At 34.7% G+C, this 24,261-nt stretch overlaps 1 protein-coding gene across 2 annotated transcripts in view; it reads right to left on the bottom strand.

Annotated features, from left to right (window-relative positions):
• RBFOX1 (RNA binding protein, fox-1 homolog (C. elegans) 1) overlaps window positions 1–24,261 on the bottom strand; it is a 293,981-nt gene that overhangs the window by 9,463 nt on the left and 260,257 nt on the right. The window lies entirely within an intron of this gene.

Raw genomic sequence — 24,261 nt, 5'->3', positions numbered from 1 at the left:
TACGAGAAGGTACGGTGCAGAGTGCTTTGGTACTCCGGCCCTGCTTGTTCACCCGGGCAACAGGCACTACTGCAGGATGTGCCTCTTGCTGTTGGCAAGGTGGCACGGAAAGGGCAAGCTGCATTTCTCCTCTGTCAGATCTTAGTGCAGAATTGCAATAACATTTTGGACAAAGAGGTGAAGATTTTAGTAAAGAATTGGATGGAATACAAGGAAAGCAAGGGTTACCTTGCCTTATCCAGATAAATAATTCCAGTAACTACCATCTTGCTCTTTCTCTTGGTCACACAACTACGATGATACCAAGACAGAGTTGACACAAGCAGCAGAGCTCCTTCATATGCGCCTTCCTTACACACCACATTGCTGAGCAGTATTGTAACCTCCGTGGGTCAACACTGTGCAGCAGTGGTAGTCCTTCAACCTAAAATTCTTTACTATGGTAGGATGGTGTCTGCTTATGGTGTTCAAAGCCTGTGCAACCAATCAATTTATTTCATTTTGGATATTAACACCAAGCAATTTTAGGCATTTCAGTCACCCGAATGAGCAATGAGTCCCTCTATATATCTCAGAAGGCAATAAGGAAAGATGTCTATCCTAAGTTTTTACTTAAGACTAAGGAAAATGACTGAATTCTGCTGATAAAAACAGTTTCCAGCCATTTTCCTTGATTGTAAAGAATGCTAAAATTCTCTATGCAAAGTTTTAAATGCACAATATCAAACTCTAAGATCATTCTACAAGGGAGGACCATAAAATACTTTGTTGCATATCATCTTCCTCTTCCATGACTGATAAGACTTTACAGACTTGTGATGTGGAGCAGAGAAAGAATTGGGAAGGTGTAGTAGAGACAGACAGCACAATGAAACAGTGAAATTTCAAGGTATACTGCAGTGCTGAACCCCTGTATACCTTAAAAGCCATGAAGGATTTCCTATGAGTATAGTATTAACATTCCTAGGTTTTCACAGAGATGAAGAAACTTGACCAGTGTCTACCATAGGGATAGGGCAATAATAAAAGATTTCCATGAAGGGATCTTCATAAATACATCATTGATGAAATATTAAAAGCAGTCTTTACTTTTTCCTGCAGGTTGGAGCAAGAAGAAACTTGAGAAGCTTAGTCAGAATTTTCTATATGCAGAGACGAATTTCAAATTCTTGACTGTTTACTTATTTATGTCACATCTGAATTTGGCCAGTTAATTTTCGCACTAACTGATGGGCACGTTTTGCAGAAATTTTGGTTATTGATGCTTAGAGCTGATTTTAATTTTTATTTCTGCATGCCAACCTGTAGCTTCTTTTGAAGTTTGCTAGACATTTACAGCCATCCAAAGTTGAGCTGCCACCTTGTTAAACATTTAAACAAACATGATTGATATGGGTTATTTTGCAGAAATATGGAAGTGCAACAAACAGCAGCACAGGTGACTTTCTCCTGAGCTGATGCTGAATAACTGCTATGGAACAGACCTCAACTTAAGAGCTTTCTCTCAAGTTTCAGTCTTGCTGTCTGGATTTACACAAGTGTGGGGATTTCACTTGATGCCTAGTTAAAAATCTAACATAACTCTATGCTAGCAAGAACACCTTTCTGTATAATCTCTATCCAGGAAAGTTAAGACTTCAGATAAACTTCATTAAATAAAGCCACTGGGGCAACTGAGGCTTGCCATCAGGTGATACCTAAACCCAGCTGTATTGCAATAAAAACCAAGTATTTCTTTGACCTGTAAAGCATTTTCCTATTACTATTGCTGTTATATTTTGGGGCAATAAACCTTGAATAAATTCTTATCTAGGTCAAGAATAAATATACTGGGTACTTTGTTTATTAAATTTTAAAGCAGTCTTTTGTGCTTGTGTGTAAAGTTCTATAGTGTGCAATCATATTATTTTTTGTTTAATATTTTAAATTTAATATGATAATCTCCAGATATTAAAACTGAATCCTTGTTTATTTAAGGTACTTGTATATAACCATACATACATGCACACACACAAACCACCTTTCATGCGTACTATTTTCAGTCTATCAGAGAAAAAAAAATCAGGTTGCTTCATTAAAAAAACAGTACAGGAGATGCACACATGCTTATACGCACTTGTTGAGGGCAAACACAGATTATTCACTATTTCTGTTATCAAAGGAGCGTCACATTGCAAATCCTCCATTTACAAATCACAAAACCTCAGCTTTACTTAATCTTGTCATGTTGTCACATTTGACTAGTCATGCGAACTGACCTAGAACTGTAAGCACAGGGAAGGCAAGCTGTCAAAGAGATAATGACAAAGATGCCAAAAAGGGCTGCCAGTGTTTTCACTGGGTGAGAAAAAGGAATTAATCAAACTTCATGAAAGACGAACAGAGGATAATCAAAGCATTTACTGATTTTTATCAACTGATCCAATAGCTGAACATTTTTACCACACAACTACCAAGAGCAGTAAAAGCTGTAACAAATGGAATTCCATATAAGCAACTATTTACAGCAGCAGTAAACGCAAGTTTAAACTGCCAACATAAAGGACACTTGAATTTATAGAAGAAGTTTAATACTGTGCATTAGTACAACATTTCCTAGTCTTTCCAGAGCAAAAACTTCAGTATCTGCTATTTTTCACAGGGAAAAGCAGTACAGCCTTAAATAAATACTAGCACAAAGACATCACAGATGCTCCTTCATCTTCATTTTTTATTTTATCTGATTAGTGGAAAAGCATAACATAATAATAAAAGCATCTCATAGAAAATGGTTATTTTCCCAAATTGCTTCATGAAATGAAGTCAAACCCATAGGCAGCAATACTAAAAGGGAAGAACCTCTCACAACTGTATGTACATCTTTACACAGTAATTCAAAAAGGCTGAAACTGCATTTTTCCAAAGCAGTTTGGATTATATATACTTCTCAGAAATTCCTTTGAAAGAGTATATTCTGATCAATATCTCCTACCAGATACGTGAATAAGTCAGTGAGATGTATGCAAGCACGTATGGCAAAATTTTGACCAGCTACGCTTGTTTCTGTACCGCAGCAAAGGTAACGCCACAACAGGCACCTTAACCATTCTAAGCACTTTGTCAAATGTTAATCTGTTTTTAAGTAAGTATCTCCATATTTGCTACTGTTTCATTAATTAAATTTGTGGTAGTGTTAGTGTTGACAGGTTAATGACACTGTACAGAAAAATTGCAATAACTTGAGCAATTGCATTGGTTAAAAATTGCCAATATTCTGTTCAAACTACTTCAATAGCACAAATTCCAATGTTTCCTTCTTTAAGCTGCCCGCTTTTATGAAATGTTTTTCCTAGAGTTATAAAATTAAACATTTCAGAATGTTTAATCTGTTTTGGAGACTGTATCTTTCTCCAAATGGAGAAATTAATCTAGGACTGTCAACTTCCAAAGCTTTATAATGCATTTCTTTTGCATGCGCGTGTGCACACACACAGTCCCTCCTCCCGGAGATGATTCTGCTCAAATATGTAAATAAATACAGTCACAATTGGACAGATGTTATATCCACTTCCACCACACTTCATTCCAAATTCAGGTTTATATATACACTTGCCTCTCTGTTATTTCAAAATCATAAACTGCATATACACTTGGGAGAAAAATAATACCAGGCATGCAACTGCACTGGATTTTTTTTTGTTTGTAGATGGAAGTTGTATAACAGTTAAAAATTGGAAGAAGAAAGAAAAAGTGGTATAAATACAGAATAATAATCCTGCCCCATATTTACCCCAAAATAAAATGTAATATGCAGGTACATCCTAGAATGCACTTGGAAAAGACACTACAAAATTTTTTTTCTTTACGAACTATGAATTTTGATCTTACAAAACCTAAAAGAATAAAAAAATATATTGAGCACTGATTTAAAAAAATCATAAAAAATGCTAGAGGTTCAAATTTAACATTGTTCTGTGACCAGCATGTAAATAAACCATGGGTTTATTCTGCATCTCATACTGATTTATTAGGAGCCTGATAGGGCAAGATGCCCATTGCCTGCCCCCATCAGCTAGGAACCTCCAAATTAATTCTCCCCTAATGTACCCATTGTCAGAGATTTGCTAGAGCAAAGTCTTCAGAGATCCTTGTTAAAATTCCATCATCAAACTGATAGGAGGTTTTGGATAGTTTCCCTACCTCTGTTCTAGTTCAGGTCTGTTTGCAAACTCTTTAATCATGCCTGCCAGAGAAGATCTATCCCAGAAGCACAGAACTTCTCTTCTGAAGAGTAATTATTTTTAGCCTCAGAATGCACTGGATGCAGTCAAGGGTGAAATATTTTTAAATTTCCCATGGAAGGATCCCTCTGTCAGATACCTGAATAGGTTTTCTTTATATAATGTGCATGCAAGAACAGATACACATACATAAATGGAAATGTGTGTATGGACACACTATCCATTCATTAACACATTTATTTATTCAAGATTACTTTATCCCCAAATCAAAAAAGATATCATGTGGCTGAGGGCTAAGTATCCTCTGGCAGGAATGATAAAGTATTAGGAAGAGAAGAGTGAATATTACCAGCAGAATCACCCAAGACATCCCATTTCCATTTGATGATAAAGTTCCAACCAAAAGTTTACTTGTTATATTATTATTTGAAATCTACAAACACACACATTCTTTACAAGGAAACAATACAAACATACATATACTCACATTTCAAACATTGAGCATATTATCAGTTTCTTCACTTTATATCAATTTTACAAACACAGTTGAATTACTGTAACTGAGTTTAGAAGCACTAAAAGAAGCACTATAGACTTGTACTGTAGGTGTTTTGCATGCATCTGAAAAACCACAGGAAGGTTAGCTTCAGTTCTAAAAGTCTATATATCTCTCTATATGCTCCACGTATTAAAACATAAAACATCAGATCATAAATTAGTTGGAAGTCATCTTACAGCTTTGAAAGACCAAATGCAACTTTGGCAACTTGTACCACAGGAATATGGGCCAGAGAAATATTTGTTTATAAGCCAAAAGTCCTTTAAATTCTCTGACTAAAACTTAGGTATACAAGAAACAGAAGATACAGGCTTTCATTAGCTTTCTCCTTCAGATCATATTACAAAAAAGGCACCTACAGTCACCTATGACAGATATGTTTAGCATATGGTCAAAAACATACCTAACAAAAATACCTTATTGTTGAATCAATTCAACAGAAGTAATCAACTGGTAAACTGAAAAGTTTTAATAAATGTACACAGAGATCCTTTTCCTTCTGTGTAAAGTCCACTGAATTTACTGATAAATAAGAGCGCTATATTTTTGACTGGAATTCCAAAGTAGTGATATATGGAATACATATCATATAGTCTTGGACACTTAAATTGTGCCTGAATTGAGGGGAAAAAAATGTTTCTAACAGAGAAATAATTAATGCTTAGAAGGGTTCACTTAGCAAAACAGGACATTTTTTTTTCAGGACAAGAAAAATATTAAAGACCCCATGTCTATCTCAAGAAGTCCAAGTTAAAAAATTGCTAAAATAATTATAATCATTCTTACTTAGCAAGGCCTAGATTTATAAATTAGTAGCCTACCTACTACAGCTCACTCTAATCCGGAGCTGAGCAGGAAGCACAAGTAAAATAGTGAAAGCCAAAACCCAAGTCTAGTGAGATCAAGAAAGTGTCAAATGTTGACTTCTCAAAATGTATTCTCTTAATGATTTAGGACTTTGAAAAAATCTATGTTACATCAGGTTTTATTACAGAAGAACTTTTCAGATTACCACCAAAAATGCTATGGCTAGCATACAGATTATTATAATTTTAGCATATTTTGGCTTTAGCTGTGATCTTCTTTTTCATAAATAAACGTTCTTTATTTGTTTCTATGTAGGTCACTATGGCATAAGCGGAAAACTCTTCACCTTTCATTTATGTCTGCTCATGTAAAACTCTATAAATAAACACTTCTTAAAACCAACATTTTGTATCACACTATATACCCTTTCATCTTCCAATACAAACAACTTCTATGAACTCAGTAGATTTTTTGTGTAACGTTATTGGCAGAATATGTCCCGGCACTGTTACTATTTATTTTAGCTTTTGATTTCTTATGTAGTGACATAATACCATCCTTACCTGAATTAAGACTAAGAGTGTTCAAACTCTATTGCTTAAAAGAGAGAAAATCCCTTGACATATTCAATATATTTATAAATTACCATTACCTTTTAAAAACATTGTTCATTCTTCTGTACCCATGGCTTACAACATGATGGTATATTAGCAAAGCAGCTAAGACTTTTTACTTACTAGAGAGCGATCCTCTGAAGACACAGACCCTCTCTCCCACTATCTCATCCATAGGATAGACTTTGTGAGTGCTTTAGGGTCTGCAGTACCCTTGTGGGCAATATTTGCCCCCAAAGAGTTGGAAAGAAAATTGTTACATCTATAGCACTTACAATGTCCTACATACATCTAAGTCTTTACTCTTTTCCTCAGTTCTGTTTGGTTTGGCTTTTTGAAAGTCACAGTCTTGATTGTACTGCACAGTAAGTTTTTATTAGAAGGTTTAACATATCCTTACTTACTAGGCCATATGATATTTAAACTGGAAATAAAACACCAAAGTCAGCAAAATAACCTAATGTCTTTTATATGGCAGAACCTTTAGGCTGAAGCTATAAATTAATTAAACTCTTCCAAAGATTTATACTATGGACTTTCCTATGCTTTCTCTTACGATTAAATGCAGCATGTGAAAAAGGATATTGAGACCTGGATGGATGCATCAAGAAGTATCAATGATTGTTACCTGCAGAGGTGTTACAAGAAATTTCATCTGCTGCAACGAAGACGAATTGATTTCTGCAAGAGAAGATAAAATTCACAATACTGCTTGCTGACTGGGAAATGTGCTAGCTGCCAATTGACTTGATGTTTACAGATGGGGTAGGGTAAGGGTGCTTAATTTTAATGAATGTAGCAAGAAAAAGTGTTGACGTATTTCAGTACTATAGAGTTTATAAGGATCATGAGGTAGACATGCTGGGATCTTTTAAATGAAATAATGGTGACATTTGGATATGGACTATGTACAAACTCTTGCATTGGAAGCTTCATGTTTAGTGTTACAGATATGTCAATATATTTATGAAGTCTAATAAAAATAAAACAATATTTATACTAATATATATATTAAAGGGCACTACCGCAAAATATGTAAAAAACGTTTTTTGAAAAAAAAAAAAAATTGCAATTTACTTCGTGCATCTGAAAGGAGGATATTGAAAGTAAAATCTTATGCTTTTTATATGTCTAATACGATTGCAATCAGAAAATGAATTTTCTGCTATTTATTAAAAAAATGACATAGTATATTCTCATATACTGTCATCCAAATACATACAAAAGTCTTTTGCAGAATCTTAGGAGAATAAACTAGAGATATGAGTAATTTAATATAAACCTTCTCTTGCAAAATTCTTTTTTAAACCAGGTAACATAAAAAGAGAAATGCTAAATACACTAATATTTCAAAATGCAGAAAACTTCATTACAGCACCAATCCTGATTTGTCCTTTCCAAAGTCAAAGCAAACAGGATTTGGGTTAGTGGAAACCATGTTTAAGGATTAACATCAAAGGATTCCTTTATATGCATATACACAGCTTCCTTGAATTCTTTTTGTGTTGTGCAGGATTAATAAAGAACCTGGGTGAAGTTTTAACAGTTGGGTGCTGTTTTACTCCAGATTGCAGGTAGCTCCTCCAGCCTGCACTGCTAGACATGGTGAAGAACTGAGTTTGTATGTTTTGCGCAGGTTTAATGCAAGAGCCTACCAAAGAGGAGCTAGGAGGAACTAGTTCTAGCTCGTACTAAGGACTACCTGGACAACTTAGTTCTGCAAGATGACAAAAGCTCTGTCAAGCATTAAGTACTCTGAAGATCCTACTGAAAACTGTTCAGTTCGGGAGCAAACATCTCTTAGGGGTAACAGAACCTTGAAGAGTTAAGCCCTAAGAGAACAAAATCTATTACTTCACCTCCAATGTTTTAAAGAGATTTGAAATGCTCGTTTAGAAATCTGTGAACCTTGTTACTTAGAAGTTCACATTTTTGGAAAAAAACAGAACAAGGAACCTGTAATCCGTACTATAGGGACAGGATTGACTCAGATCAAAAGTAGTATCTGATCATTGCCTCTGCCCTATCTCAGAGATACTAACACCTGCCTTTTTGTATGCATTAACTTAGTGATCAAACTGTATATTCTTTCATTTTCAGTTGGATGTGCAGATTGGTAGTTTTGCTCTTCATTTTGTCATCTGCAGCAATTTCACAAGCTAGTGAGATCTACCTTGCATGCAATGCTAAAGAGGTGAATTTAAAAAAATGAAGGGGGATAAATTTAACATTGTAAGTACAGAGCTACTCTGTATTTGATAGGTAATATAATTTGTCACTGTATTTACTGCTATCACCTCTTTTATTATCACCTCTTGTGATAATTATATAGAAACAGTTAGATGTTTGCCTAAAAGCGATGCAGCCAGTAGCAATGCAGACTTCCCAGCTACTGTTTTACAGAAAATCCTTTTGATTCATTTCTATGCAGTTGTTAAACTGCCCTCTCATCTAAATGAAAAGATCATTTTTTCTTAAGAACTGCCTCTAAAGTGCCTAGCTGGGAAACTCCTTTTCTTTATATCTATTCAGAACATTTGTTGTTATGGAACATTGAGCCACAGATACTCTATCTTCAGATGCCAAAGTACAGAATTATCTGTAAGAATAGTATGCAGGTTTAGTTACTTACAGAAAGACCCCAGAACACTAACTGCTGTTTGTCTTTTGGAATGATGGATGTTATTGAAACCATTCTGAAATCTTACTTTTTATTACCAACTCTTCAGTGATTATTGGTAGAAAATTAATTTTTAAAAATTTAACCCCAAGTGATACCTATTTAAAAAACATCTACCATAAATATTCTTTGCTATACTGCTTCAATTTACATAGGAAGAGACTATTTTCCCTGTATTTTGCTTTTGTAAAATTCATTTCACAACTCCATAAATCAATTTTAAAAGTAAGGAGAAAGTTACATATTGGTCAGCATAGCAACTGTGGGAATGAAAAGTAAGACTAGATGCTGGAGTTCAATAAGCCAGTTCCATTTTTTATGACTAATTAGGTGTTATTTGTAACAGTTATAAGAAATTGTTTAGTACTTTGGTGGCTTTAATGTTTTTTATGATGGCAGGTTTTTATTCAGTTAAATTCTATACTACTGTAGACCTAGAGGGAGAACTGATAATCAGAGGTGTCACACCTGCTGTCCAAAGCAAGTATTATTCCTTAGTGTGGATAACCCCATAGTTTGCAAAAGGAGTCCTTCTGAGTTAAGCTGACACTGTGGTGCATCATACGCTATTTGTCTTAAAGTACATGAAAAGCAGACTTGGAAAAGGGCAGCTAACCTAACTCCGTCCCTTGCAAACGTAGGGTTGTTCCCTTTAGAGACCAATTTTATGCACTGACTGTATCAAGTGTACAAGGCTTAAAAAACCCACAAGTAAGGTATGGTGAAAATTCATGATGCATTTTAGGTTGTTTTAATGTTCCTCATCACTGCTACACTTTCTATTGATTTGGAAAGGTACAAGAAATGTAAGTGGACCCAACTTAATTATACAGTAAGCCCTGTTCAATTATTAAGATACAGAATTGCTTCCATAATTTAATTTGTATATTAACAGTGAAAGTACAGAACAAAATTTTTACTGCTCATTGTTTTTATACTTCTGATGTAAAAGAACACACATTTAAAATCCAGAGAATTTTTTTCTTTTCTTTAAATAAAATGTTAGAAGTTGTTACTGGTTGTAAGGGAGATAAACAGAAAAACAAATTGGAAGAGTAACATGCCAAATACATTGATTTGAATGTATAGTTGGATATATTCAACTTGCCAGATAGTCACAGCCTGGGCTAAGTGCAATCCTTTTAAGTGCTGGAGTGACACCCTTTGGCAGCCTGAGCTCTCTGATGGAAACCCAGACAGTAAGGGTCATGAAAATGTACTTCTGGGACTCAAAATGGCTGTGTTCCATCTGAGCAGCTATTTCCCAAGGGCAAACACTTCTGCATACTATTACTTGTCTCAAGCCTGTATATCAATTTCTTATTTCGTTTAGTAGATAGAAAACTACCACAGATTTTTACCAGTATGGTAATAAAGATGTTTTTAAAGTTGGAAAAAAATAATGTTTAATCATTTGATGTATTTCCTGAATTCAGAGAGAAACAGAAAGGGAGGACAACAGAAGCAATATTAAGTGATTTAGATGCTCTTTCTGTCTTTGGGGTAGTTATTGAACCTGCATTACCCCAGTTTTCAAAAGGTTCAAGTACGTTCTAATTTCCTCTGCTCCGCTCCCCATAGACCCTTTGGCAGACTCCTAACGAATATATACCTCAAAGGCCCCAGATCTGACATAAACCTCCCTATCAGTTTTAGCACCTGCTATTTCTACCCAGCAAGTCTTTTGCATATCCAATACATGAGGTGCTTGCTTTCTCTCTCCTTGATGCTGTTAGTTTGTTGAAAACAGGCCATATTTTAGCATAAAACTGGATTTTATTTTTTTTAAAATCTATAATCACTAGAGTCCAAGCCTTATCTTCACTATGGCTGTTTAATATACAGAACTACTTATGTGAAGAAAGCCCACATGTGAATTTTTGTTTCTTGCTAAACTGTCCAAGAAAGATGCAATCTGTGGTAGAATGGAGAAGACCTTTAGGAAAGGGTCTTTTCACTACCCTTTGTCAGCATTTCCATCTTGGCACCTTTTTCACAGGGTAGCTTTAAAAACAAAACAAAACAAAACAAAAAAACCCCAACCAACAAAAAACCCAAACCAAAACCATGATCTTATACATATATCTTTCTGTACTGCACTTTTTATTACAGGGGACTTTATATTACAAGATCCTTGATTAGCAACATTAGGGCTTATGTCCTCAGGAATGACTTTCAGTCATTATTAAACTAATAATTTGTAGTTAGACAGGGACAGGCCTTGCACTATAAAACCGAATATTGTTTGAAAGTTTTCGTGATGGCATGAGGCGGGCAGGAAAAGTCCAGCTGTCAGAATCGAACCCATATACTCTGCAGCATCAAACTTCAAAGAGCATAACAAAATATCTTCAGGTGCAACTTTATCACCTGACTAAAAGTACTCTGTTCTAAATTAAAGCAAGCCACTGAATTGAAAGGCTTAGATAATAAAGTATTAAATCAAAATATTTAAGCAAATGAAGAACAGGGATTTAAGTGAAACTGGAGTAAGGTTTTTCATTCTATACACTATTTAGTGAAAAATATTACTAATTACAACTGACTTCAGTAAACATTATGTACTCACAGAAATTAGGCCTTCTGGATTGTGCAATTTTATTTATTTATTTATTTATTTAAAATACCATAGCCTAATTTCTTCAGCATGTTTATACTACCACAAGTTAATTAAGAGGCCTAAGATATTTCATAAATATATTTTGTCAGTACTTTCCCTTACCAAACTGTTGCACCTATCCATTTTTCAAGAAGAGCTGTCTTTTATAGTCTTGCTTCTCGCAAGTCACCTTAACTGTGCTGAAGTAGTACAGAAAAATATTCCATACATTCATTCTAAAGCATACTGACCTAATACAGAAGCTACATGCATATCAACACTGAATTTAAGCTTAGGTAAGGTTACATATGTGAAATTTAGTAGAAACATGATAACAATTTGTAACTGCTATGTAGTATTTTTAGCTTTTATTTCTACAGAAATCGTTTCTGTAAGCATGTTTAGTCTTGACTCTCTTTTTGAATTGCTTTTAATCTACATATCCTGAGAGTTAGTTTCAAGTTTGAGATTCCAATGAGGTTGATTAGCTTTTTAATGTACATGCTTTGTCAGGAATAATTAAGCTACAGTATTGATGAACATTTATGACTTTCCTTCAAACTTTTCCAAAATTCCTTAATGTTTCCCATCCTCATAAACACTAACACCAATGATCTCAGCTACTGGAATATCAAATAGATACCAGAACAGAGAGAGAAATTCCGGTTTATGCCATCTTTGATACAATACTGAACTTTAGGCTCCTTCACATGTGGAAAGTTGGGAGTTTCTCCTCACTGAGAAAACAGAACAGAAGTTTTCTTAAATACTGAAACTCTGATAATTCAGTTACATATAAATATGTACAACTTTTAACACATTTTCTACATCTAAATAGACTTTATTTTAAAGCTTGGTGGCAACTCAGAGTGGAGTTCAGAAAGAGCAGAATCTTGTAACAGACATTGGGTGTACAGTGCAGACATAACCACTGATCCGGCCTGACCCATATGTGTTTTGACTACTTTACTATTAGTTGGAAGGTTCAGAACCTGGAAGTGGAAAATAGGAAGAGATTCAGAGAATGGGTCTCAGATGGTCTTCTTTATGACTTGAGGGATCTAACCATCATGAAGCAAAATTCCAACCTAATTTCAGGATAGACTGTTACACTGAGTGCTCCCCCTAAAAGTTTCCTTATAGTTGTCCCACCCTGGGAAAGGACGTGCTCGTCTGTCTGCACTACTGCATATTCCTAAAAAAGCATCAACCTATTACCGCATTTTCCCTCTTACAGCCACTGGCCCTACTATTCTTCATATGTACGAAAGTACTCACAGCTGGGTCTGGGAAGTTTATACACTTGGGTCATTGTGGGTGTAAGAACCTGTGTTTGTAGGGCACATGGGACAAATTACTAAGTGTTCTCTGTGTCCTGTCTTCTCCCTAAAAGGCTGGGTGACAGTCAGACTTTTCAACACTGTTTATATTTTACACGGCACATGATTAAGAACAAAATTTTGACACACATATAATTTCGCCCAGCACTCCCAGAAGTTATTAGTCCCTCTTCTTTGCAACACAGAGCTTCCATAAAATAGAAGCCATAATAGAGGTCAAGTGGGATTTTAAGAAATCAGGAGTTCCCTAAAAATAATCACACTAGCTCTAGGAAATTTGAAATGTAAAAGAAATTATAATCCACTAACACACAGTGATTATGTTTCATACGCCAGAATTCTTGGACTTTGCTTACTAACTTCACAAAACTAGACAGAAATAATTTTGCTTAACACAGAGGTGCAGCCCCCCCTCCCAAAAATACAGCAACTGCTGAAAACAGTGCAGAGCCCCAGAACATAGGAAATTAAGATGAAAGCAAACACAATACTGAACAGAAGTTACAGTGGGAAGATTTAAACTATATGCAATCAGTTGACTTTTTCTGGTAAGACCACCATGGGATTTACAAATACAGTCAGTATTTAGATTTCATGGATCAGAACCTCAGCTGGTAAAATTGATGCAGTTTAACTGAAAGCACTGACTTCACTGGAGCTATTCCAAATTGTATTCCCCAAGGATCTGGTGCTAATTATACAGTGTAGCAATGGTTTTTCCCAGAAGTGTTACATGTGGTACACCTATACATTTTCCCGCTATATTATTAAAGATACTTTATTTTTTCCTTCATGCTCTAAACTTTAAGGCTTCGTTGCTCTTGGTAGGACTCTAATGTTGTGGGCCTTTTCACTGTGAAATATAACATAGCTGACGGCTGGCTGCTTCAGGTTTCTGTAATATTCCTGTATGGACAAAGTTTCTGAGGTTCCCTCTAAAATCATTTTATGAAGTCCTCCCCAACTCCCTCCTTCTGGTGTCCTAAATTTAAATATCAGGGCTATCAAAGAATTTAAACTTTTTAACAGTAGTATACCAACTATAAGAAGAAGGTTGATTTTGCTGTTATCATGCTTTATATTCCCATTACTTTAAGATCAAAGTACGTTATCGTACTCATAGCATTTGAATCACAACACAAAGACCACTAAACAACTTTACAGCCATACCTATAAGATATATTAAATGAAGTAAGAATAAAACTATAAATAGAAAGTAATTCATGTGGTATCAAGCTTCAACAACACTAACAGTAACTTGTTTGACCTGATGTGCATTAGGAAAGTATATTTTACTTTTAGAGTAATGTCTTCCATGTCAGGTGTTTTTTTTCTGCAGAATTGCTTGTTCAGCCTAAGTACTAATACTGATGCCAAGATAAAGAGGAAGATGCAGCTATTCTGCTTTCACTTCGGTATTCTGCTTTCATTGTCAAAAGATAATGCATCTCCCACCTCCATCATTCCTGACCACTTCATTAAATGCTCCTTTCTGAAATTTTGAGGCGAGCCTTGGAAGCGTATGGAGTAAAACCCTGCATCAAAAGAAATTAATGTAGCTGTAGCTACTTCTGTAAATACTACCTCAGAGAAAACACCAAAGCTCATCTTGATTGCCCAAGCCAAGACAGCTCGTCCATCTGCCTGGACTCAGCTGCCGCTCCAGAAGGCCCAGTGTCACCTCTGCCTGCCTGGCTGTCTCGCGTGACCCGGAGTGTCTCAAATGGCACTAGATCCCTGTGTTTGGGTGGCTTAACCAAGCCCTTAATTTGACTGCCACATTAGTCACCTCTGCATTGCTTTTTATTTGTGTCATCTTTGTGCTCAATACAGGACATTACAGTGTGATTTAGCCAATGACAAGATGTCTCTAACATAATCCAGACTGCCAAAGACAGCAGGAGATAGAAAAGTTAAGAAATCTCTCGTTAAATTTTATCCTGCCACCAGTCACACAACTTCTTGAACAGGAAGAATTCATTCTAATACCAAAAAGCACTTCTGCCAAAAAAAAAAAAAAAAAAGGGAAAAGGAAAAAAAAACCCCTAACTCTTCTGGACACTAATGGAAATGTGTGTTCCCAAGACTGGTGATATGTCTGTATTATTCCATTTACTCAGAGAAAAACAAAACAAAACAAACAAACAAAAAACTAAAGAGAAAAATGGTCAACAGGAGATGCTTTCTCATAATTTGTATTCTTCTGTCAGGCTTTCCCCAGCATCTTTTTTAGGACAGTGTCCTGGTTTCAGCTGGGATGTAGTTAACTGTCTTCCTAGTAGCTGGTAGAGTGCTATGTTTTGAGTTCAGTATGTGAAGAATGTTGATAACACTGATGTTTTCAGTTGTTGCTCAGTAGTGTTTAGACTAGAGTCAAGGATTTTTCAGCTTCTCATGCCCAGCCAGCGAGAAAGCTGGAGGGGCACAAGAAGTTGGCACAGGACACAGCCAGGGCACCTGACCCAAACTGGCCAACGGTGTATTCTATACCATGGGACATCCCATCCAGTATAGGAACTGGGAAGTGGGGGCGGGGAACCGCCGCTCGGGGACTGGCTGGGTGTCGGTCGGCGGGTGGTGAGCAATTGCCCTGCGCATCATTTGTACGTTCCAATCCTTTTATTACTACTGTTGTCATTTTATTAGTGTTATCATTATCATTATTAGTTTCTTCTTTTCTGTTCTATTAAACTGTTCTTATCTCAACCCACGGGTTTTGCTTCTTTTCCCGATTTTCTCCCTCATCCCGCTGGATGGGGGGGGAGTGAGTGAGCGGCTGCGTGGTGTTTAGTTGCTGGCTGGGGTTAAACCACGACAGACAGGCATCTTTTTTAGCCCTTCTGTTGAACTAACTAGCTAACCCATTCAAATGCTGCAAGAGAGAGACTCCTTTTAGCATAGCTTAATATTAATGCTGTAAAGCACGTTAGGGAAATGACAAGGTGACCGTACTGCATACAGTGCAGGTAGAATTCTTCCATGGCAATGTCTTGTACATGAACTCCCCCTTTCTCCTCCCATTACCTCTCAAAGACTGTATAAAGAAAATTTCTGGCAAATTGGTGCTATACTTTGCAACTTAGTATAGTTGTTGTGCAACTTAGTATAGTTGTTGCAAAAAATATGTTTGTTTTAATATATTGCCAAAATGTGGACAATGTCTTACATCACAACCAGTGGAAAAATCAGTAGCCCTTTCACCTACATTTTAACTCTACACATTTTATTTGCTGATTTATTTATTTTTTAAATCAGAGCTATACAAATACGTTTAGTTCTAATTCATATTACCTGCTGTATCAGTGGAATTTTTCTATGTATGAAGGATTACATAATATATTATCCATAATATAAATGTATTTATTATTAATAATACAATATACATAGTATAAATATGCATATTTATCTGCAAGAGGAACACAGATGATTTTTAAGTGGATCTTAACATTTTAAAATGAAACCTAAAACAAATATGCGAAATTCTGAGCACCACATAAATCATAGTTGAATTCATAGTGATGTCAGTGGCATAACTGCACTAAGATTATTTGCCTTTTACTGTGATTAACACAGTCTACACACTAAAATTAAATCCTTGAAGAAGTAATCAAGTAACTTCACTTCAGAAGTGCTTGGTGTCAGCAATGTAAACTGATGTCAGTATGATCCATGACTGCTAAATTAAGGCTATTTTTGAAGTTTTATCATTTATATTTGAAAATTTCATTTATTACTATATTTTTGACATATTTTTCACTCTCTTTAGGGCAAACAGTACAGCATTTTGAAGTCGGCCTTGTGTAAAGAATTAGTATTTTATCCAGTAAAATACATAGTATATATTTATTTAGTTGGGGGATTTATTCTTTATGTATATCATGTCATCTTTAAAACAATGTATCATTAGAACATACTTCATATTTGTTTCCGATTTCATAACGATTATTATGGTTTACTAGTAACCACCATTTTATCCACAATAAAGTCTCCTGATATACAGAGGTATAATTATAAACTTCTTTAGCAATTATGAATAACAACAATTCTTTCCCTTTAAATTATTGGAAGGTTTGAATGACACTACAAATTACTTGACAACATCATTTTTTCATATTATAACTAAAATACCAGATATATATGAAAACCTTGCCAGGATTATTTAAGAATGCATTCAAGAAACATAAAATGAAGTTTGGAGGCTGGTACACGTTTGGTTTAAATGAAGACCTTACTTTTTTCTGCCTGTATATGAAACATCCTATAGCAGTTTTCACAAACAAAGTTGTTCTTTAGGATACATGGGCAAACTTTCTGCTCCCCTTCCTGCTGTGCAGTATTCTTACAAACTGCTGTTTTGCCACAGGTGTGTTCCTAGAGTATTAGAAACTTGACAGGCCCAAAGGTATGTGAAAAAAAGTTCTATTTAAATACCTAATCAAATGCTTTAGATGCCTTTGAGGTGGGAAACACTACAGTAAAAACATGCAAGAGTGTAAATTGCCTCTTTCGTGATTAATTTCATCTACACAGTCATTTTAAGTTTGTTCTTCTAATACTTCCTCAGCTTGCCTAAAACACATTGCAAATTACATGGCTAATCCAAATAGACTATATCCAATTAATTCCCTATTTTATTAATAACATTTCATACCTTCAACTTCTCCCTGACTCTTTCACAATGCTCTCAATTCCTTCTTGCTTTTAAAGCACTCACAGTGGAAGCACTCAGGTTGACAATACTTAGAGTATGTTCTAATCTGCCTCTTTGTGGTCTATCAAGTCAATGATCTGAAAACTAAAAAGTGTATAATTAGACACTGACATGTCCAAAGGAACTGTTATGGTCTATCATGTCACAGGCATTGACCCAATAGACTGTAACAGTTTTGGTCTGTTGGAGTAGGAATCAATATTTCAGTAACTCCCTAACTCCATATTTATCCAGTCTGCTGAATACAACACACTTAAAAATTTTAAAGTCACACTTTCTTTCAATATTCTCTAGAGTGAAGAAGCCTGTATGAACTATTAATGAGATAATTCCTACTTTAAAATGTTAACCAATCCTTTCTTTTCTGCTTTTTAGAGGAAAAGCATACATGAAAATGCATCAGAGGAATATATTCATAATCACAGTTATTTACTATGAACTTTTATTTTAAAGTAAGAAACCCCTAAGTTAAAACTCATGCTATATAACCTGATGTAGGCTAGATCTATTAAACAAAAATAAAACAAGGGTACTGAAGTTGATATGTAAATGTCGGAATAGGTGCACTGGTTTTTTGTGGTTTTTTTTTTTAATGATAAACATTTAACAGCTCCCACTATGTTCAAGAAAAAACTGGCAGCAAAAGTACTCAACATCTTTAAACTTGGAGCACTTTAGGAAGCCAGGTATGGAAATCTAGACTTTAGTGTTCCTCTACCTTCTCTCTCAATTTTTTCTTCATGATTTCCAGCATGGATGTCAAACCAGATTTTACAGTAAAAGCCAAGCCTTTCCTTGTCTATGGGGATTCTTAAAATAGCCCCTCATATGACAGTGAAGGAGAATGGAAATTATAGTAAAGAGAAGTAGAAGCAGGGTATGAAGGATACAAGCTCTGATATGTTAAAAGTTTCATAATCGGTGTTTACCATCATTGTGGGCCAGGAACCCTAAGCTTTTTCACTACCTCAGTTTTGAACTAGTGGAGTAGTTTTGATAGTCACATGGATATTATATGAACAGTGATATTACACACAGGTGAATCAAGCCCTCAAAGTATCAGAAAACATGTTAATTCTACCAAAGTTAGAGGAATGTATTAAAATATATATGAAGTATACAAAGTAGCTTTCTAGACTTGGTAGGAGATTATATTTTTAGGAAATATAATTGGTTGCCATGTTTTCCTACAGTAATATGACTTGCTGTGTCTCCCCCAAAAAGTGATACACCTACAATATATTAGAATGAACCATGTTTCAATCATTAGAAAGCACTCTATGCAATATGCTTTTATTTCAGGAAATTCCTATCAAATTGCTCTACGTGAAACTCCCTGTTCATAGAATTTTAAACTCTTTGATTATTTTTTTCTACTACATTCTCTTTATTCGTAGTTACCCACATTTACTTTCTAATTCCTTCACTAAAAGGTACTGTTATGGCTATAACATGAGTCATATGCTCCAGTCATTCCCCAAACTGTGATCTGAGTGATGAATATGGATTATGAATTATTAACATGATACCAGTGATCCTTTAGTTTGCCACAGGTCAGATACAGACAAAAAGACATACAAGCCTAACAGGTAGATGCCCAAATCCATTACGTCTCTGTAACAGCAAAGTGAATGAATTGATTTTTATTTGCAATATTAGGGAATAAACAAGCTTCAGCTACCATACAGGCTATCCAGAAAAAACTAGACCAATCAAACATCACCACATCAAACCTAAGTATTTCAAGAAGAAAAGTGTTAAATATAATCTCTATTATTGCTGTTACAGAAGCTAAACACCACCTTTGTACCTGGTCAAGGTGCTAACTGATCCTTCTCATTCTCAAACTTTGCGTAGCCTAGGATATGGGCTATACGATTCTTGCTTATGTATCATCTTGTCCCCCAAACTTCTCCATTTCTCAAGATTCAACTTGTATATCAAAATTCAAAAAGGTTTGAAGGTTCCAGCTGGGAGTAGAAGAGTAAGGTTATCACTACATCCTATTCTTTTTCCTCTTCCAACCCGATTAGTTTAGAAATTAAAACTGTGTATAGAAGCTCTTTTTCCTAAATCTTAGACAGTACGATCATGACATGAATGAAGTACTACATTTTAAAATATTTATCCTTCTATAAAATTATTTAATGGAAAAATTAAATTCTGACTGAAGATGCTATTATATTTTATATGCTCTCAAAACCTTAATTTTTATTATATATCACTAGTAAGATCCTCAATAAGAGAAAATAATTTGAGTAAAACTACAGTGGGTTTCATTGTTTATTCATAAAATACAGGATCTTAAAGTCTACAATATACAAGAAAATCACCTCCATCTACAGAAGCTCACATTTTATATTTTGTGTATTTTTATTCTTCATTCTAAGTTTTCATTCTTTAATGAGCATGTTTCCAATTAAATCAAATCTGTACCTATTGTATTTTAGGATAATCTGACCACAAATATCAAGTATTACTCTCAACTACTTGCCCAAAGAGAACTGGAAAATTTAATAAATTATATCTCTGTAGACACTAGTACTTTGACAAAAATGAATACTCCACGTTAAAAATGTAAACGATTAGAATATCAGGATTTTACCGGGAGTAAGATTTCAGATCTGGAAGATACATAACTTCCATATGACAAAATTTCCTGTCTCCAATTTCATACAAAAACCTATGTATGACCACAGAACATGTAACATAAACTGATAGTGGAAAAAAAAAAAGAATATATTTTATACTACTATACTATATGCAAAATATTTTGGATTATGCCTTATTTGCTTTTAAAAAAGATTAGTGAAAAAAAGAGGTCAGCTTCCAGTGATGAAGGATCTAATCCAGACAACAAAGAAGTCAATGGGAATCTTCCCATTGTCTGTAGTGAGACTTAAATTTGACACTGTGTTAGAAAAAGGGAATTACACTCAGAGCAAAATACCTCTGTGTGTATATATGTGCGCGCACACACGTGTGTGTTTGTGTGCATGTGCCTGTGTGTGCCTGTTTGTGGGTGGGTGATGGATGGGGAATGTGTGTATATATATGAATACACAATCATACATATATAGACACACATAATTATTATTAAGTATAACAGGGTTAGCAAGCAGTACAAGCAAAATGACTCTGCCTTTCAGACAAGGCTAGTTTACTATTATTGGGGGTTTGTTTTATTATACTACCACATACACTTTCATAAATATTGCTGACAAAGTTAATATGCAAGAAAGGAACATTTTTCTTACTCCGATCGAAGATGCAATAATCAAATCATAAAACACAAAACCAATAGCCAATCAATGTGAATAAGTCTGCCCATCGGCTTAATTCAAGCAAGCCATTCACTGAGCTATGTGATGGATCTGTCAAATCCAATACAGCATTACAGACATACTAGCAACATCAAGTGAACATGCAATGACAAAATGACAATACGCCCCACTGCCATGCTTTGACTCTTTCTACCTCATAAATCTAAAACTTGATGACTTTGCTAGTTTCGCTTTCTTCAGACTTGGACAGAAATCTAACCACTATATTTTTATTTATTTTTTTAAAAATATTACATGAAAGCTGAATAAAAGCTGTACAAACATTTTGTTAACATCTGATTTAATATCTTTTGCACATCCTTACAACTTTGTTTTCCAAACACTCTCAGTTTAAAGAGTTTGGCAGGCAAAGCTCCAGAATGGTGAAGAACATACAGAGACCAGTAGGTCTCCTTTTATCATTTATAAGAATCAGAAAATTTATCAGAAATATTTTAAATATTGGAAACTTAAACATGATTTTCTTTGATCCATTTCTGCAAAGAGCTTCAAATCTTTAAGTGCAATTTAGTACGATGATAGATCGCACTGTATAGAAATCCAAATCTAAATTTTTTAAAGTCATATTCAGTGATTATATTGCTTCATAAATAAACAAAAATGTACCTTTTTGTTGTTTCTGTTCTACAGTCCTAAGAAACAACTGGAGAAATCTGCAAGGTCTTCCTCCATTGTGAAATTGTTTTTAGGAGTACATGATTTGTCCTGAACAAATACTTAGGGGTTTGCATTGATTTGTTTCATGAGATTTCCTTGCCACCTGATTCTCCCTTATATATCTGTTCTTTGCCTATTTCCAGCAATATTTCCAGCTGTGACAAACAAGGATACCATTGCATTTCTTCACAATAGAACTCTCTTACAGTAATCATTATCCATTGACTTGGTGTATTGATTCTGGAGTCCCAAATCTTTCTGTTAACCTTTCTTTTTAATTTACCAAAACATGTCTCCAATCTAAAGATTTCCTCTTTCCATCTCCTGACTTAAGAAGCATGTCAAATATGGAACACTGCCGTTCATCATGTATATGAGCTTTTTAAAATTTTTTAAATTAATATGGAGTAGTATTTCCATGATATGTCACTGCTTCAACAGTACATACTCACTGGGCCTCACATCATTTTTCTGGGCATTATTTACACGTAAACAGTAAATATATTTAACGTGTAATTAAATTAAATAGGGGCTCAAATCAACACTAAATAAGAGTGGTGTATAAGGAGATATGGAATCTTCAATATTGTCAGAAGATAGCAGATGATTATTACATTGGGAAGAAAAGATACAAGCAGTTGTACTGAACTATATTTCAGCACTTTCAATATTAATAATTCACAAAAGTTGCTAAATTAAATTCATTAAATAATGAATGAAAAGTAATCAAATTAAGCAAACTGTAGTTGTGAGTAATCACAGGTATCCATGTTTGCACATAGTTTCCCATATGCAAAGAAATGTTTGAGCAGATTGTTATTTGTTTTGTTCTCTATGCTAGTTTTAGGATTCTGCCACAAAGAAATTCAGTTGCAATATTCGTAATTAAGACAAGAAACCATATTCATTTGGGGGAAGTAGATCGAAGATGAGGGTTACCCACATTTAAAAAGAGAAGCTAAATTAAAAAAAATCCAAAAGATATAAAATTCATTTAAGATATTTAAAATTATGCAAGCAAAGATAGGTTATTACAATTCTAATTATACACAAAGTGTATCTGAAAATTAGACATTTTTTCCAAAAAAATAATTAAGGGTTATAACAACTGCATTACTACTGATGCCATCTCAAGCTTCCTTTACAGCATTTAAGAGCACTATCTTCTTAGACAAATCCTTTATTTTTTTTTTGTCAGCATAACTCTTGGTGATGTTGACTCTCTACCCATAGCAGAACATGTGACCAACTGATGTTTTATCTTACAGCATTTGATTTGTTTTATGAGAAGGCACATTAAGTCATAATTAAAGCATTTAAAAGTCATCTTGATATTGTTCAGTTTCTGTATGCAACATACAGGTTTTCAGAAATTAATTTATTCATAGGAATAAACACCCTATAAAATGATCCAGGGACACCTGAACGATATCTGGCAAAAAATTACTAACCACAGGAGGTTATTTATAATTTTGTCCTTTCAGTTTAGTAAGTTTTTAGAAGCAGGAATTGCTTGGCATTATAAGCTCACAGAAAAATACTAGAGCTGCGACATGCTAACACACCTTTGTGGAAATGAAATGAAACTACTGAGTAGCACTTCACCTTTGTAGGTTACCCTAAGTAGAAATAGTACATCGTGAACAAAGTGCATACAGCACATATCTACTTGATATTACTGATCCAAAATTAATAGAAAGTAACTTGCTTACCTGTCTGACACAGCATGCCTCAGCCATACATGCAAATTATTTTATTCACATAACTTTAAAAAACAGGTCTTCATTACCCAGAATAAGCATTTGAAAGGCAAATATGCATGCATAGCATTGTAACATTCATACCATGGTACTTTGTTCTAAAAATACAGAATCCATGAACAGCACTTCAATCTAAGAAATAGTTCACTGAAATTTCTTAATCTGTTGATTTCTTTAAGAAGCAGAAACATTTAAAACGATGTCTAATTTAGCATCTAAAGAAATTTTTCAATAGTAATCAAGACTTTAGAAATTATCTCCATGATTCCAAGGGAAAATTTCCTTGTATCAGGAACTGTGAAGTGTGACCTTACTTCTCGCTGCTATTGTGAAGCAAAATACATGCATGTATCTGTCTTTCACAATATACATCCTCCCTTTAGGACTGTACACTCTCCAAGTACTCAAAAAGTACTAAAGATAGCATAGATTTTGTTAAGGGTACAGTTTATGAAGAAAACATAGGATAGTCTTTCTTTTCATTACAAAATCTTGTCCACACGCTGCAAAGACTTAATTTTATGCAATTTGACAAGATCCTGTTCCTACTGAAGTCAATAGCAATTTAGACATCGACTTCAAAGGGGTCCCAATTTTCATCTTGCAAGAAGACAAGTTAATTTATGCGACATTGCTTTTAGTTTACAGAAGTTAAGTCTTTGCATGTTTCTCTTATGCAGATTTTAATAATCTTTTATTCCTGGTATTATTTCCACCAAATGTGGTTTACATTTTGAGGATAAAAATACAGAGCAAAAGAAGAATAACTGAATTCTTTTTTCGGTGTTTCAAAAAATCAAATGCCTGGAAAGAAAACAAATGGAAAAAATATTGTTTTGCCTTGGATAGTTCAAGCTTAGACACAGTTCATTCTCGATTTCCACTGACTAAAACAATGTCAATGAGAATTGAGGGCACTCAATAGGTTCAGGTTCTAAATCAACTGAAATAATACTCCTAAGACGAATAA

Source organism: Haliaeetus leucocephalus, unplaced genomic scaffold (assembly GCF_000737465.1).
Source record: "Haliaeetus leucocephalus isolate CR32 unplaced genomic scaffold, Haliaeetus_leucocephalus-4.0 Scaffold636, whole genome shotgun sequence".
Classification (NCBI taxonomy): domain Eukaryota; kingdom Metazoa; phylum Chordata; class Aves; order Accipitriformes; family Accipitridae; genus Haliaeetus; species Haliaeetus leucocephalus.
The sequence above is the reverse complement of the archived record's forward strand: the minus strand, read 5'-3'. Positions and strand labels throughout refer to the sequence as shown.